Raw genomic sequence first — 13929 nt, forward strand, 5'->3', positions numbered from 1 at the left:
TAGCAATTTAGAACTGCATTTAGCCTAGTTACTTGTTTGGCCCTACTCACTGTGTCAGCCTCTCATTACAGTTGTCCTCCACTGAACAAAGCAATGCCGCCTGGTTAGTCCTGTTACCAATTTTGAACTGCATTTAGGCCACTTTATTATTTGGGCCTAGATCATCCTGCCCATTGCCCAGCCACTGCTAGATTAGCCCGCTGGTACATTGACCCAGACCACTACATTCCCCTTGCACTCTACACAGCCTGAAACTGACCCTGCTGAAAGTGTGGTTCCTCTTCCCGCATACTATATCACCTTACACGGGGACAAAGAGGAAGGTGCAGGTGAAATTGCAGGTTCCTTCATCAGGTGGGGGGGCCCACTCATTGGCGACGTCACTGGCACAGGGCCCCTCATAGTACGCAAAAGTGTCGCTGCCGGTGAAAGGCGCCCCCACCGTGCAAACACACCGCCATACTGTGAGGGGCCCTGTGCCAGTGCCAATGCGAACGAGTGGGACCCCCTGCTTGCTCAGGATCACAGCACTTGCAATGTTGCAATACTTACCTCTAACTGCTCCACCGCCGTGACGTAGTCCACGTTTCCTGGGCCCACTAAAATCTTGAACCAGTCCTACCCCCCACAACTTTAGCCAAATGATCCCCCAATTTTCAATGGCTACCTATTATTGTAAGGTAAATTAAGATTGACAAGCTTAAGTAACAAGAATTGACGTTTTTGGCATTAAAATGGGCACTGTAGGTGTTTTCCTGGCCTCCACTCACTGCCGACTATGCTTCCCCATTGACTTGCATTGGGTTTCGTGTTTCGGCCGAACAACGACCCCGACTTTTCAAGAAGATCGGCCGATTTCACTCGACTCGACTTTTGACAAAGTCGGGTTTCACAAAACCCGACTCGACCCTAAAAAAGTAAAAGTCGCTCAAACCTATTCCACACTACTAATGTTAGTAGTGTGTATGTGCAAAATTTCAGCGCTGTAGCTATTAAATTTAAGGAGAAAAAAATTGTAACAGCATCCAGTACTACCTCAATGGCGTTCAAAGCTCTTCCAACCAGCAGTCCAAAAAAGCCTCCAGTAATAGTTTCAAAAAAAGAAAAGCAGCACAAAAAAGTAATAAAAAAAGTGGACTTAATTGCCTGAGTGGCGTGGCAACGTTTCGGATACAAAATCCTTTTTCAAGCAGTGAACACATAAGTGGGACAACCCTTTATACAAAAAACATACATATCCAATTACAAAATTCATTATACTGTATATAATATTATAAATACCATTCAAATATATATACCAACAGTCCATAAAAAGGTGTATCAGTGTGACATATAATATCCTTATTAAATTCATTATCGGTGAACACATTACACCACATACTGTGCGATTATGTTAAAAATTGCTCATTGAGCAATTAGTAATATATAAAAAATACCAGGTGTCCCAGTCCCTAAAATCATGATAACAACGGACTTACACACATAGTGTTGTTTTCATGCATCCCACGGTCTCCAGCGTCCTATCGCGCTTACTGAGCATGTCAGTGACATCAGTGTCAACAAACCCATACTGCAATAGCTCGCAGTTGCGCAGAACCACCAAGAAGACCGCGGCGCCATTTTGTTTAAGGGAAAACTGCCATATGAAGTGTCGAATCTCCATAATATAAAATTTAAACAAAAATTAGATAAAAATGAATGAAGACATGCCTAATCGACATCATCCGGTTCTTATTCGGCAGAATGGCAGCATTATATATTACCAGGAAACATTGGAGAAAAACTCTCATATTTCTAATAGGACAGATATAGATATAGATGTGCCAAAAGCAGGATTTAAAGGGCCAGGGCATAAGCCCAAAAAGTTATAAGGTCTGGGGTACCCTCCCCAATTAAGTGGGGCATCCCACTCCTCAATCTGAATACAGAGGCATTTGGGGGCGGCAACCCCCCGCATACCTCCAATCCAGTAATGACATAGCACGACCCATATCCATGGCTACATCAATTTACATCCCACTTTAGAGAAATACCGACGAAGAAACAAAATTGAAATTGTTCCTGATATTCAAAGTTTATTATTCTTTCATATTTTTACTTCATATTTATTAGCTTTCCATAAGTACATCAAATATAAAAAAAGAACCAAAAGAGCCAGAAAATGTGAAGGCAAATAAAATAAAGAAAGAGAATTGGTCACTTCATAGGCAAAAGAATTTTTTTAACATTCGATTCTCAGAATGGGACACCTGGAATAAGGAAAAGAAAAAGGAAAAATGATTTCCTATTTTCATGTAAAATACATCAACTACTTAATCCATAAGATCGAATAACAAGAGATAGTAACCAAACTGTATATCACATAACTTGACTAAGCTTAAAGGGCCACTGTCACCCCCTCCAGCTGTTATAAACTGAAAGAGCCACCTTGTGCAGCAGTAATGCTGCAGTCTAACAAGGTGACTCTTTTAGTTTTTGATTCCGTTATTCCCTCAATAAAGCGTTTTAAAATTTGCCCTAAATACCTGTCTGCAGACGTGGAGGCGGTCCGAAGCCTCCTCTGTGAATCTCCCAACGGCCGTCACTCTTCTCTTCTGGGGATGTGGTCGCCGCCCCCTTCGCGCTGTTTCTTCTTAAATCCAGCGCCTGCGCTGTGCGTGCCTGCCTGTGACAGGCGCAGTCTTCATTGTCCATCATAGGTCAGATGCAGGGTGCCTGACTGCGCCTGTGCAGGCAGTGCGGCCACCCTGTTGCTGAATCCCTGCCCCGCACTGTGTTATTCATTATGCACAGTGCGGGGCTGGGGTTCCTGGGCATGCGCACTGCGCTGTTCAGACGCTCCCCCAGCTAAGACGCTCCCCCAGCTCCCTCGCCTTCCAGCGTTGTTATTTGCTGCTTCATTCCAAACGCTGGCAAGGAAACCTGTATATTACGGCAACGCTGGAAGGCGGGGGACCGGGGGAGCGTCTGAACAGGGTGGCCACACTGTCACTGACATGCGCAGTAAGCGCGATAGGACGCCGGAGACTGTGGGATGCATGAAAACAACACTATGTGTGTAAGTCCGTTGTTATCATGATTTTAGGGACTGGGACACCTGGTATTTTTTATATATTACTAATTGCTCATTGAGCAATATTTAACATAATGCAGCTGTGCTCGTGCCTGTAAAACCCCGGGGAATGAAGGTAATGTAGGTCAATGACCGATAGTTACCTTCAGTCGCGGTGATGCGCCCTCTGCTGCATGTCCTCATGAACTGGAGCTTGGGAACTTTTTCCCACGCTTGACGTCATATGAGGACATCCAGCAAAGGGCGCATCACCACGACTGAAGGTAACTAAAGGTTATTGACCTACATTATCTTCTTTCCCCGGGGTTTTACAGGCACGAGCACAGCTGCATTATAGCAGAGCTCCTGCCTGTAAAATATTTTAACCCCTTCAGATGGATTTACATCGTGGGACGTTACAGATCTACGGAAGGTATGAGATATTCTTGGTTTATTATTTTTAATTTGTTACAGAACGAAAGTCTTCAGCTGGATTGAGAGAGCAATAAATTATTACAACAACCTTTGTGTTTATTTCATTAAAATAATTTGCAATATTGTGTGTGTGTTTTTTTTAACCATTTCATACAATTGGATTAATAATGGATAGGTGTCTTAATTGACGCCTCTCCATTACTAACCTGGCTTAATGTCACCTTACAATAGCAAGGTGACATTAACCCTTCATTACCCCATATCCCACCACTACACGGGAGTGGGAAGAGAGAGGCCAAGTGCCAGAATAGACGCATCTTCCAGATGTGCCTTTTCTGGGGTGGCTGGGGGCAGATGTTTGTAGCCAGGGGGGGCCAATAACCATGGACCCTCTCTAGGCTATTAATATCTGCCCTCAGTCACTGGCTTTACCACTCTGGCGGAGAAAATTGCGCGGGAGCCCACGCCAATTTTTTCCGCGATTTAACCCTTAAATTTAATAGCTACAGCGCTGAAATTTTGCACATACACACTACTAACATTAGTAGTGTGGAATATGCAACAAAAAGGGGGATATGACATGGTTTACTGTATGTAAATCATGTCTCATATCATGTCGGGTTTAGGCAGGAGAAATGAAAAGCCGGCAATTGAATTACCGGCTTTTCAGCTATATAAAGCTGAAGCAAATATATATATATATATATATATATATATATATATATATATATATATATATATATATATGTGTCTCAATGACATATATATATAATATATATATATATATATATACCGTATTTTCCGGCGTATAAGACGACTGGGCGTATAAGACGACCCCCCAACTTTACCAGTTAAAATATAAAATCTTCTTAAAAGTCGGGGGTCTTCTTATACACCCTATGTCGTCTTATAGGGCCGGTGAATATGTGCCTTTTGGGGGGGGGGGGAGTGATCCTGATGACGAGGGGCGTCTCACAGGAAAGTGAGTATCCCCCATTACCTTATCGTAGCGGTGCAGCGTGGGGGTCTCAGTGCTGGGAGCGGCGGCGGCTGCTGTGCTCTGGTGCGGCGGCTGCTGTGCTCTGGTGCGGCGGCTCCTCTTCTGTGTGGGGCCTCTGTGCTGTGAGGTGGCGGTGGCGGCGGCATATCTTTATCCAGTTGGGGCTCCTCCGGCATCTCCTTAGCCCTGGAGGCCCCGCCGCAACTCCATCGGTGCAATGCAGCGGCCATTTTCCCGGAGGCAGCTCAATAGGTGCGATGCGGTGGCCTCCGGGAAAATGGCCGCTGCTCAGATTCAGATCTCGTCCCGAAATCTCGGGACACGAGATCTGAATCTGAGCAGCGGCCATTTTCCCGGAGGCCACCGCATCGCACCGATGGAGTTGCGGCGGGGCCTCCAGGGCTAAGGAGATGCCGGAGGAGCCCCAACTGGATAAAGATACGCTGCCGCCGCCACCTCACAGCACAGAGGCCCCACACAGAAGAGGAGCCGCCGCACCAGAACACAGCAGCTGCCGCCGCTCCCAGCACTGACACCCCCACGCTGCACCGCTAGGATAAGGTAATGGGGATTACTCACTTTCCTGTGAGACGCCCCCTCGTCATCAGGATCACTCCCCCTCCCCACCCACCATATACACCGGCGTACAAGTCGATTCCCGGCGTATAAGACGACCCCCGACTTTTAAGAAGATTTTCGGGGGTTAAAAAGTCGTCTTATACGCCGGAAAATACGGTATATATAAAACAAAATCCGACTTTGCCAAAAGTCGGCGACTTTTGAAATTGGCCTATCTGTTTCGCTCAACCCTAGCTAGGATCCCTAGGGTTAGGGTTAGGGTTAGGGTTTGGATCCCTTTATCACCTTGATGGTGGGGGGTGGCTTATCAGTGTGTATTATTGTTTTTTCTATTAAAACGCATGCGTTTAAAATGCAACCAAACGCATGTGCTTAAAAACGCATGCGTTTACATAGACAGCAATACTTTTTTTGCAGCAAAAAACGCCTCTAGAAATTACTACATGTTGCATTTCTGCAACCAAACGCAAGCATAGAAAAGACGCATGCGTCGTCAAACGCGGCAAAACGCATACAAAAAAAACGCATGGGTTTTTAATGTTAAATATAGAAAAAAAACGCATGCGTTTTTTTGCGCTAAAATGCAGCGGCAAAAAACGCTAATGTGAAACCAGCCTTAGACTTGCCCTGATTTGCATGCGTTTTTGCATGCATTTACGGTTGCCGACGATACACTGCGGACTCAACCGAAAATGTGAACCTAGCCTAACAAGGCTTTCAGGACTCCCTGTACCACCATGTCCTTATTGAAAGTTCAATTTCAAGCTGTAAATGCTGGCTCAGATCATGTCTCATGCATGGCCCATGCCTGACTGCTGCACCATTATAACATTTCTACTGTGCGTCATTGATGCCACTTTTCATGATGTCTGGCCCTAACTTGAGCTTTTACAGCAGCTTTTTGGCCCTCCTTAAGGTGTATGCATTTGATTTCTTCTTCCATTGAATTCAATCAAGTTTGGATAGGTTTGAAGAACCGTTTTGTGAACATCTGTCCGTTTGACGAATCCAAACCAAACCGAGCCTTGAAAGATTTGCTCATCTTGTTTCCTGATGGTGGACTCATTAGCTATTGTGAGAGAGAGGCCTTTTGTTGCTTAAAGGTTACCCTAGGATACTTTGTGACCTTGTGGACTACTGTTTTCCTTGCTCTTGGAGTAATCTTTATTGGTCCACCACTCCTGGGGAAGGTAATAATGGTTTTGAATTTCCTCCATTTATACACAATCTATTTGACTGCGGATTGCAGTAGTCAAACACTATAAAGATGGTTTCATATCTTTTCCTTCCTAAAGAGTAACAACTAGTGAGGTTCTCAGAATTCTCTTTTGTTTGTGCCATGATACATTTACATGGATATGTGTTTTTAGACCCGACTTTTATAGATCCATGTTAAATAAAACAAGTCGCCCACTGACAACTGTTTGCCAAATGATTAAAAACTGCAGACTCTCATTTCACCTTGAAATTATCTGCTAATCCCAAAGGTTCATATAATTTTGCCATTTACAGACATGTAATATGGGATCATTTACCAAATGGCAAAACATATTATTATTATTACTTGCAGAGCAGAATTAACTCTTTCATTCCATTTCAGTTCAACACTTATTATTTTTGACTGATTTGTTTTGTTCTATTTGTTTTTCTTCATCTACTTGAAAGGGGTACTCCGAGGAGATAAAGAAAATTTGCATTATTTCAGCACTCATACACTATAAAGATGTGATTCTCAGTGCAGTAGAACTATCTTTATAAACCTTGTAATTCCATGTGATACACCACACCAGTGTTCAGATCCCCTCTGTAAGGAAGAGCCAGTTTTCTCATATTAGCAGTGGGCTTGGCCTGTGGCAGACTGTTCCTAGTTGCCTGTCTCCTGATATCTGTCTCTATTAAGTCCAAGAACAGAGGGTGCACTCCCTTCTAAAAGCAGTCATGTCAACAAGAAAATGCAAATACACGCTGTGAACCTCTGCTGTACAATCCATGACAGTGCATAATGTATACTGCCATGTGTCATATGGGAGATAGCTAGATAGATAATCTCAAAAACTTATAAATCCTACAACAAACTTTGGAGTAAAAAGTCCCAAAACATTAACTTAAAAATAGTAACAATAAGTTTTATTCACATGAATATTAGCAAAAGATCACATACAGACTTACATAACAAGGTCCAGACAGAGTTAGTGTACAAAGGACATAGCGCACTGTAGTTGCAACATGGGTTCAATGAGCAAGTCACTTAAAAATGTATATACTGTTACAATCCTCAAAAAAAGTGCATATTGCATAGTAAAGTGCAAGAATATATAGTGTTAAAGCCTCCAGATAGATAAATCTCTATATGGACCATAATATACAGTGGGGCAAAAAAGTATTTAGTCAGTCAGCAATAGTGCAAGTTTCACCACTTAAAAAGATGAGAGGCGTCTGTAATTTACATCATAGGTAGACCTCAACTATGGGAGACAAACTGAGAAAAAAAAACCCAGAAAATCACATTGTCTGTTTTTTTATCATTTTATTTGCATATTATGGTGGAAAATAAGTATTTGGTCAGAAACAAACAATCAAGATTTCTGGCTCTCACAGACCTGTAACTTCTTCTTTAAGAGTCTCTTCTTTCCTCCACTCATTACCTGTAGTAATGGCACCTGTTTAAACTTGTTATCAGTATAAAAAGACACCTGTGCACACCCTCAAACTGTCTGACTCCAAACTCCACTATGGTGAAGACCAAAGAGCTGTCAAAGGACACCAGAAACAAAATTGTAGCCCTGCACCAGGCTGGGAAGACTGAATCTGCAATAGCCAACCAGCTTGGAGTGAAGAAATCAACAGTGGGAGCAATAATTAGAAAATGGAAGACATTCAAGACCACTGATAATCTCCCTCGATCTGGGGCTCCACGCAAAATCCCTCCCCGTGGGGTCAGAATGATCACAAGAACGGTGAGCAAAAATCCCAGAACCACGCGGGGGGACCTAGTGAATGAACTGCAGAGAGCTGGGACCAATGTAACAAGGCCTACCATAAGTAACACACTACGCCACCATGGACTCAGATCCTGCAGTGCCAGATGTGTCCCACTGCTTAAGCCAGTACATGTCCGGGCCCGTCTGAAGTTTGCTAGAGAGCATTTGGATGATCCAGAGGAGTTTTGGGAGAATGTCCTATGGCCTGATGAAACCAAACTGGAACTGTTTGGTAGAAACACAACTTGTCGTGTTTGGAGGAAAAAGAATACTGAGTTGCATCCATCAAACACCATACCTACTGTAAAGCATGGTGGTGGAAACATCATGCTTTGGAGCTGTTTCTCTGCAAAGGGGCCAGGACGACTGATCCGGGTACATGAAAGAATGAATGGGGCCATGTATCGTGAGATTTTGAGTGCAAACCTCCTTCCATCAGCAAGGGCATTGAAGATGAAACGTGGCTGGGTCTTTCAACATGACAATGATCCAAAGCACACCGCCAGGGCAACGAAGGAGTGGCTTCGTAAGAAGCATTTCAAGGTCCTGGAGTGGCCTAGCCAGTCTCCAGATCTCAACCCTATAGAAAACCTTTGGAGGGAGTTGAAAGTCCGTGTTGCCAAGCGAAAAGCCAAAAACATCACTGCTCTAGAGGAGATCTGCATGGAGGAATGGGCCAACATACCAACAACAGTGTGTGGCAACCTTGTGAAGACTTACAGAAAACGTTTGACCTCTGTCATTGCCAACAAAGGATATATTACAAAGTATTGAGATGAAATTTTGTTTCTGACCAAATACTTATTTTCCACCATAATATGCAAATAAAATGATAAAAAAACAGACAATGTGATTTTCTGTTTTTTTTTTTTCTCAGTTTGTCTCCCATAGTTGAGGTCTACCTATGATGTAAATTACAGACGCCTCTCATCTTTTTAAGTGGTGGAACTTGCACTATTGCTGACTGACTAAATACTTTTTTGCCACACTGTATCCATGGCCAGAAAGAGGTAAAGTAATAGAGACATGCTAATCTTACCCATTAGGTATGTACCAGTGTTTTCCAGCAGCCCCAACGCGCGTTTTGCGTTGGGCTTCCTTGGGGGGAAAAAAGCTTGCAGTTTGTTGCCTTCTTTTCAATTAGCCATTAAAAGGTATCATCCACTGAGAACTCTCAAATTGTAATATTTTTCGATCTACTGGCTAACACAGTACAATTATATACATTTTTCCTGTAAGGGTTATAAAGATAATTAAAGTGTACTAGGCATCTAATATTTACAGTGTATGAGGACAGGGACAGGACAATATTTTTTAAAACCTTTAAGGACTTCTGTAAATCTTATGTAGTTTTAGGTCAAATTTATACAAGTTCGCAAGCTTTAAACACCACTGCACACTATCCTTATGGTCATAAATTGTATGGATTTTTTTTATGAGTGAAAGGTCCTTTTTTATTTAATCTATGATCTCTATGTGGTATGCAGACTTTTGGTTCTAGATCTTATTAGTTTAGCAGCTTTGAAGTTCTATATTTATTGTGTGTGTCTGTGAAAGTCTGTATTTTTAGCAGTCTATATTTCTTTGCAGTGGCTTGGATTTTCACGGGCTTGCCCTGTATTTATTTAGGCAGCCTTTTCTGTGTTATTTAGGATCAGTGTCTATTTTCTGTATTTATTTTGCCTTTAGATGAGGTGCGTAACTTGTAAGTTATGTATCATCAATTATAGACTTTTCCATTAAAAGGCAGGTGGGGCATAACTCCAAAAATGCTTTTAAGTCTATTTTCAAAAGGTGGCAAGCATGCTTCAACGTGCATAATGGGACAACCCCGTCAACATTCAACTAAACCTTTGCTTATTCCTAATGGGTAAAAGGAATCTAGTTCACTACACCAGCAAAAGATAGAATAATGAATGTCGGCATCATAGGGTGATCAACCATCATTATATCAGTCAGGTTCTGAAGAAAATTTTACATCTCCTAGTCTCCTACTGCAATAAATGAAATATGTGGCAGTGGGTGAAAGAAGCTTAGCAGTCTTTTTACATGATAAATAGAGAATATTAGCGTAATCCATTTTATTCTTATGTACGATAATGTCATACTGCTGTATCTAATGTCTATATGCTAAAGATACTAATGGGCTTCAACTGAATTCACTTTTACACCTTTTGACACATTTAAAAATCATCTCCTTAAATATGTATTTTTCCATTTCCAGCTGAATCATTACCGAATATTTTAAAGCCATGAGAAACTTATGCTTTCATCAGCAAGAAAGCAGAAAATAACATGCCGTGTCCTAAACAAAAATGTTGCGCACTCACATTTTGATTCCATTCCTGTCAGAAGAACTAATTAATCTTATAAAAAAAATCAAAGCAACATTCAAACAGCAAATATTGAGTAAATATACCCTTTAAGCAAAATTTAGACATATGAAACTATAACTAAGCATGAAATACCCTTACAATAAGGAAAGATCAATGAGCATAAGCCAGTGGGTATTATTATGATTTTACCTAATAATTGGTTCGTTCTTTGTAGAAAGTTTGTTGCTCAATTTTAATGGAAGCTCTCTGTACATTTATGTCATAATATGAGAAGGTATTATGATCTTATGGCAGATCGAATAATAAGTGTGAAATAATTGTTTGTGGTAGAAACTGTTTAGAAAATAATCAACAAAGGGTTTTTTCACATTTTATGTTACAGCCTACTTTGACTATAGATGAGATTATTTTTAAGTTGAATTGACTACTACTCAAATTTTGCAAAAATCCACATTTGTCAAAATAAGGATTTTTTTTTGTTATTCGTTTCAGTATGGACTTGGCAAAGTGGCAGTCATAAAAAGGTTATAAATGAAGCAATGCTCATATTCACATTTTTTCTATTGTTGGTTTTCAATGCTTTTATATGAAGATTTTGGAATAAAGCTTATTGGATAGCAACCTATTGGTGCTGGATTTTTTACTACTTGTTGGACTTTCCTGAGCTGGCAACCATGCACAGAGTGGACAGGTGAGCTGAAAAAGACTTTTGTATCTACTCAATGCCTATATTCACGTTACTGCTTACCTCTTTGGTGCCTCTGCTCCTTATCGTACCCTATCCAGTCATTGTTTTATATTCTTATAACTGCCATGAGCACTATCATGTGCATCGCGATAAGTTATAACCTAGTGTGAAGATGCCCAGGAAGTTCTCCGCATGCATGAATATGGACATGACGTAAGGTCCAAACTCAGTGTTGTTGGTAAGAAAATGCATGGTGGACCGAACAGAGAATGGTGAAGAATGGAGGGGCCAGAGAGGTGAGCTTTATGGTGAGTGTACATATTAACTTCATTTTCAACATCCTACATTATGCTTCAAAGTCTTGAGAGAATCTACAGCATAAAAAAGGAGATCAATACGCTTTCAAATAAACTCACTGTAAATCAAAAATCCACATGATGTAGAAAATTAGAATTTTGACAGATCCGTTCATTTCTAATTTTGACACCCCAAATTTTGGCTCCATTCTTGCTGCATATATTTACTATTCAAAATGCTATTACTGTAGATAAAAAAATGAAAAAAGTAGAAAGCACATCCAAAAATCATAGACTGATCTAATGCCGACAGATTGATCAAATGCCGCCAGTCAAAAATTTACAAAGCTGAACATGAGGTTCTTAGCGTAACATTCTGATCAGACTGTAGGGAGCCCTCAACCATGTCTTGATGAATCTCACAATGGGTCTCTAACCTAAAAGTTTCAGTGCCATAACCGCCGAAGTGACAGCACAATAGCAGGAGTGATCTGGTGCCCCAAAGCTCCCATACTGTAAGACAAAGCTCCCATGGCTCCAGGCTACACCACCCACAGGCAAAACACCACAGCAACAAGTGCATCCACACAACACACACAACACCAAGACTAAGTGTGTAGATCTAAATAAACTCACCTTCTACATGTGCTCAGACTGTGAGGTGAGAGCAAAAATAGTTGTAACTCAACAGCAAGCCTTTTAATGGTATGTGAAGCATCATGCATTTTATTTTTTCTGATTCTCCACATGCCCTCAGGGGCGCCTATATACCGAGAATCTAGGTACATGGCTGGTTCATTCCAGTTTAATGTATCAAACTTGATATTGGCACAGTCATGTCCTTTGTATACATATTTGAAAAGATATTTAACACTTTTTATTGAAGCACATATCTCAACATTGATATGGCAATTGTACTTGAGTAATAAATAAGGGTTGTATGGAACTACCCATCTATTGTCCATTTCTCGCCTTCCTCGTCTGGTTTTCCCAGTATTGTGTCGATGCGACGGTACTGTGGAAAACCATCAACATTGGGGTTTATCTCTGTATTAAATTCCTTTGGGAATTTTTTTTGCGCATTGACCATCTGTCATGCATATAGCACCAGGTTGATCTTCGCCACATGGGACATGAATCATGTGCTTCATGACTGCCTCATGCAGTTTTGGATTTGCTGTCTCATTTGGGATTTCAGCAGAGACCAATTTGTCAATTATTTCTTTGTCCCTCGGTTTATCTTCCCCTCCGAGGATTAAGAGCATGCGAGCGTGTGGTAGTCCACACTTTTGAAATTCTATTACATGCACATAGGCAACTACACAGCCAAAAATGTTTTTTTTCAAAATTTCGTTAAGCACGGCTTGGAGTTTGATTTTAAATACTCGTGCAACCAAATCTGGTCTGAACTCTGGCCTTTGCTATGGTTCAAAGTTTTCAGTAACTTCTTTCCACTTTGGGTTACAGGTCATCGTATCAAAAAGATCTGGCCTTCCCAATTTTCGGACAATTGTCATGGCATCTTGGTAATTTTGCTGCATAGCTCTTGGGCTTCCAATGAAAGTGGATGGTAAAACTACTGGTGTCCCAGCTTTTAACCCTTGGTGTAATGCAGCGTTATGGATGTGATCCATAACACCGGCATAACTGTCGATGCGTAATGCTTTTTTATTTTGTTTTATATATTCGATCCTGTCGGATTCAATTTTGATGTAACTGTCAATGATAAATTATTGCGTCAACCTCCCAGCATTTAAAAGGGGATTGAACTCGTCACGAATGGCAAGCCTGTATGCATAGTACTGCAACGGTGATTTTTTTCTTGTCAATCTTGATCCACTGGTATGGATAGTAGAAGAATGTCACCAATTCCTTGATATTGCACACTTAGGGCAATTGGAGTTGTCAGATTTATTGTCCATCCACTGTCCCCATATGGGAATAGAAGTGGATATGTCATTGCATCACACTTTCTGTGAAGAAAGCTTATTTGATCAGTTTGGTTTTCACTTTTGAGGTGAACTCTGATGTCCCTATTAAATGGAGGTTCACTCATTGCATTTTGATAAATTATAGCTACTTGATTGCATTGGTGCATTGTAGCGCCTCTGGTCATCATCATAGTCATTTATAATTGACATTGTAATTTCTAGTGAATTGCAATTTTCTAATTCAGCAATCCTCCCTTCCTCTATTTCAAATTCCCTCATCATTGTGAAGGCTCTTGCGAATGGGTTAATTGCTTTCATTTTCTCTCCAAGAGATGATAGCAGTGCTGGGAGACACTTTTTATTTGCTTGACTTCTTGTACTTAATGCTTCTTCACTGTCCAAGATAGAAATCTGGGCAAACTTGGGAGTAGTACCCACAGCGGGATTCAATGGGGCAGTTCTCTGGTAAATTTCTCCATGAATTCGAAAACAGTATGGACCATGCCCAGGTGTTGGCATTACTTGTGCTCCCATTGATGCCAAAGCAAGTGAGCTATTGTATTGCCTTATATTAGCCATAAAGGTATTGGAGTGCTGATGCTCTCTTTTCATCAACTTGACTAATTGATCA

This window comes from Ranitomeya variabilis, chromosome 1, assembly GCF_051348905.1.
Source record: "Ranitomeya variabilis isolate aRanVar5 chromosome 1, aRanVar5.hap1, whole genome shotgun sequence".
In the NCBI taxonomy this organism is placed as follows: Eukaryota; Metazoa; Chordata; class Amphibia; order Anura; family Dendrobatidae; genus Ranitomeya; species Ranitomeya variabilis.